Consider the following 5,103-nt stretch of genomic DNA (forward strand, 5'->3'; position numbering starts at 1 on the left):
CAGTAGTCAGAAGCAAAGTAGACTTTTGAACAGCGACAGGATAAAAAGAGAGGATAAACAGAATAGGATGGAAAGAAATACACAGTTAATAATCATAATTGTGAATGTGAATGGGATAAGCTCATCTATAAAATGGAAGCAAGCCAATAGTAGAATGCAGAGTCCAACAATATTACGAGAGACACACTTGAAACAGAAAGAGATAAAGTAAAAATAAAGGGCCTGGGCAGAGTTTGGCTGAAGTTGACAAGGGTAGCAATCATGATCTTAAAGCAAAAGCAAAAACATACCTAATTAAAAGAGATAATCAAGGAAACTATTTTGGTAAAAAGTACTGTAGACAACATGAAATTTTTTTACATAAGTTTCTCTAATAAAGGCCTTATTTCTCAAATATACAGGAAACTGAGTTAAATTTATGAAAATAAGAGCCATTCCCAAATTAAGAAATGGTCAAAAGATATGGACAGTTTTCAGAGGAAATCAAAATTTACTAGTCATACGAAAAATACTCTCAATCACTATTGATCAGAGAAATGCAAATTAAAACAACTCTAAGGTACCTCCTCACACCTATCAGAAATGATGATTCTGAAGGGGAAAGTAGGCACACTAATAAACAGAAAGTGGAGTTGTGAACTGGTCCAACCATTCTGGAAAATAATTTAGAACTAAGCCCAAAGAACTGTGACCTCTGTGACGTAACAGTGCCACTACAAGGTCTGTACTGCAATCGAAAAAAGAAAAGAACCTATATGCACAAAATATTTATAGCAGCTCTTTTTGTAGTAGCAAAGAATTGGATATTGAAGGGAAACTCATCAATGGGGGAATGGTTGAACAAGTTGTGGCAAACGATCGTCATGTCATACTATTGTGATATAAGAAATGATGAAGGGGTGGTTTCAGAAAAAAACATGTCAAGACCTATATGTAAAGTGAAGTAAAAAGAATCAGAAAATCATTATGCACAGTAATGACATCTTATAATGATCAAATGTGAAAGACTTACCTACTCTGATCAATATAGCAATTGAAAATTCCAAGACTCACAATGAAAAAAATGTTATGCACCCCCAGAGAAAGAACTGATACAAACTAAAATATAATTTTCTCAGTTCATATTTTTTGCCTTTTTTTCAGTATGGCTAATATGGAAATATTCTGCATTATTTCACATGTATAATTGATATCACTTTGCTTGTCCTCTCAGTAGAAGGGTGAGAAGTTGAAACAAAATTTTAAAATGCTTTTAATAAATTTTTTTTTAAAATACAAATATATAAAAGTTCAATTTAAAAAACAAGGTTTCTGGGCGGAGCCAAGATGGCGGCTGGAAAGCAGGGACTTGTGTGAGCTCCCCACCAAGTCCCACCAAAAACCTATAAAAAACGGCCCTGAACAAATTCTAGAACTGCAGAATCCACAAAATAGCAAAGGGAAGGAGGGCTCCAGCCCAGGACAGCCTGGATGGTCGCTGGATGAGGTCTATCACGCACAGAGCTGGGAGCGAAGGAAAGTGGAGTCCAGCGTGGGCGGCAGCAGGACCAACCAGACCGGGAGCCAGGCGGAACAGGCCCTAGCGCCCTGTATCAGTGAGCTGTGGCAGTTACCAGACTTCTCAACCCACAAACACCAAAGACAACAGAGAAGGTTAACAGGAAAAGCTGTGGGGAATGAAAGGAGTTCGCGGTTCAGCCACCATCCTGGCGGCAGCAGAGGTGGTGCCCTGATATTCTAGAGCCAGAGGGTAAAATAGAAATTGAAAGAATCCACCAATCGCCTCCTCAAAAAGATCCCAAAAAGAAAACTCCTAGGAATATTGTCACCAAATTCCAGAGCTCCCAGATCAAGGAGAAAATACTGCAAGCAGTCAGAAAGAAACAATTTGAGTATTGTGGAAACACAATCAGAATAACACAAGATCTGGCATTTTCTACATTAAGGGCTCAAAGGGCTTGGAATATGATATTCCAGAGATCAATGGAGCTAGGATTAAAACCAAGAATCACCTACCCAGCAAAACTGAGTATCATGCTCCAAGGCAAAATATGGACTTTCAATAAAATAGAGGACTTTCAAGCTTTCTCAGTGAAAAGACCACAGCTGAACAGAAAATTTGACTTTCAAATACAAGAATCAAGAGAGGCATGAAAAGGTAAAGAAGAAAAAGAAATCACAAGGGACTTACTATAAGTTGAACTGTTTTGTCTACATTCCTACATGGAAAGATGATATGTATGATTCATGAGACCTCAGTATTAGGGTAGCTGAAGGGAATATATATATATGTATATGTTTATGTGTATGTATGTATATGTGAGTGTGTGTGTGTGTGTGTGTATAGAGGGCACAAGGTGAGCTGAATATGAAGGGATGATATCTAAAAACATAAAATCAAATTAAGGGATGAGAGAGGAATATATTGAGGGAGAAAGGGAGAGATAGAAGGGGGTAAATTATCTCGCATAAAAGTGGCAAGAAAAAGCAGTTCTGTAGGAAGGGAAGAGGGGGCAGGTGAGGGGGAATGAGTAAATCTTGCTCTCATCGGATTTGACCTGAGGAGGGAATACCACACACACTCATTTGGGTATCTTACCCCACAGGAAAGGAGGGAGGAGATAAAAAAGGGGGGATAATAGAAGGGAGGGCAGATAGGGGGAGGAGGTAATCAAAACCAAACACTTTCAAAAAGTGATAGGGTCAAGGGAGAAAATTGAATAAAGGGGGTTAGGTTAGGAAGGAGCAAAATATAGTCTTTCACAACATGAGCATTGTGGAAGGGTTTTACATAATGATGCGCATGTGGCCTATGTTGAATTGCTTGCCTTCTTAGGGAAGTGGGTGGGAAGGCAAGAGGGGAGAGAATTCGGAACTCAAAGATGTAAAAACAGATGTTCAAAAACAAAAAAAAAAGTTTTTGCATGCAACTAGGAAATAAGATACACAGGCGATGGGGAGTAAAAATTTATCTTGCCCTACAAGAAAGTAAGGGAAAAGGGGGAGGGGAGTGGGATGACAGAAGGGAGGGCTGACTGGGGAACAGGGCAACCAGAACCCATGCCCGAACACTCTCCCTCCTCTTCACCTCCACCTCCTAATTTCTCTGGTTTATTTCAGGACTCATCTTGAATTCTACCTTCTGTAGATGGCCTTTTCAGGTGCCCCCAGTTTCTGTTGCCTTTCTTCTGAGATTACCTTCCACTTACTCTGTAAAAATCTTTTATGTCCATTGTTATCTTCATGTTGGTCTATCCTATTAGTGTGAGTTCCTTGAGGGCTGGAAGTTTGTGCCTTGCTTTGTATCCTTAGCACAGTGCTTGGCACATAGTAAGCACTTAATAAATTCCTGATGACTGACTAATCCAGAAGGATATATATCACATATTTTATGTGGTCCTTTGGGGAATGAACAGCAACAGTTAAGACATGAACTTTTAATCCCTTTCTAGTAATGGAAATTAATCTGTATGAGTCCATCTGTCCATATAGCCTTCCCTTGTGATCAATGGCATGTATCTGTGGGATGTAAGATACACTCTCTGACAATGAAGCAGATGAAAACTAACTGATCCATTCGGGAATCAAATCTAGGACCCTGACTAGACTCATTTCCAGTATGCAGTCATGAAGTCCTAAAGTTCATTTTTAAGACTGAAATAGAATGTTTACTTCCTATAACGTTGGTTCTCCTCTGGGATATGTTCATGTCTACTCATCAATAAAGTTTCCACTGAAAATGTAATTGTTTAACATGCTTTTGAAAAAATATCCCACATAAAACCCAAGGGCTTTTTATTATTAAATTATTTGATGTCATGAGAAGATAACTTGGGGTAGGGGCCTCAAATTTCAGCCTCTTGATGTGAATTTCCACACCTGGCCTATTGGAGAAATATTCAATTCTAGTACTTCTAGATGGTTGGATTAGGTAACTTCTAATATCTCTTCTAGTTCTAAATCAATGAGGATAAAGAAATACTAAAACACTGATTAAAAAGCTACATCATATATTTGAGCACAAAAACTAGTAAATCTGACAGAAAACAGATTACAAGTATTGAGCCCTTTCAAAAACTTTAAGTTACACAAACACAATTCAAACCCATTTTATAAAAAATTCAAAATGGGCATAAGTATACTTATTCAATGTATACATCAACAAGAAATTGTAATATTAACCTGTAACATTAACTTATTACAATTTTTATATCAGGCCCCAATGGCTTTGAATTTCTTTAAGATACTTTCCACTTAAAACTGTTTTTCCCGCCCTACAGAAAATTGTTTGTTTTCTTCCTCCAACTACAACTGCCAGCAATTTGGTTACAGCTTCAAGGATCAGTGCAGCACAGTACAAATTTCATTTATGAGTAAAGTTTGTAAAAAATGAGATAGTTTTGTTTTGCTTTTTCACTCATTTTTTTAAAAGTGCAGAAAAAGGCATTTAGGGGGAAAGTATAGCATCTCAGAAGAGACTGTTTTAAAAGAAAAAGGAACAAAACAAGAAAGCAAAATGTACTCAATTATGTATTTGTACTACAAGAAAAATATCTGATCACGTTCTATAAGAAAAATAGTAACTGAGGATTTTTCATTATAAAAATATATAGTCAATAGATTAAAAATGCAAAAGCCTTCTCAGAACAGTTCCACCTGACTTCTAAAATAGGTTAGTTTCCTATGTACCAGGATACAAACAAAACAACTTTCTCAGGTTTTATCATATTTCTCAGGCAACAGAATATAAGTGTGAAGCAAGGAATATGTGCATATACACACAAGCATAGCACATCAGTTATATGTATATGCCTGAAGGTATCTGTATGTATGTGAATGTTATCTCTCAGAGGAAAAAAAAATGCATTTACTTTTAAGAAAAACCAACCTGGCTGAGCTTTTGCTTCACACCACAAACCAGTCAGATAGGTCTATGTGACCTCAGGAGCGTTAAAAAAGTTAAAATAAAATCAATCAAAATAGTGCTTCAATCTAATTTTAAGACATTGTAACAACTCTCAGTCACATAAATTAATGAATCAAGTCTCTCATGATATCTGCACCATATGTTCAAATTTTAAGACAAAACAGAAGAGTCCAGAA

This window comes from Trichosurus vulpecula, chromosome 1, assembly GCF_011100635.1.
Source record: "Trichosurus vulpecula isolate mTriVul1 chromosome 1, mTriVul1.pri, whole genome shotgun sequence".
NCBI classification, from domain to species: Eukaryota; Metazoa; Chordata; class Mammalia; order Diprotodontia; family Phalangeridae; genus Trichosurus; species Trichosurus vulpecula.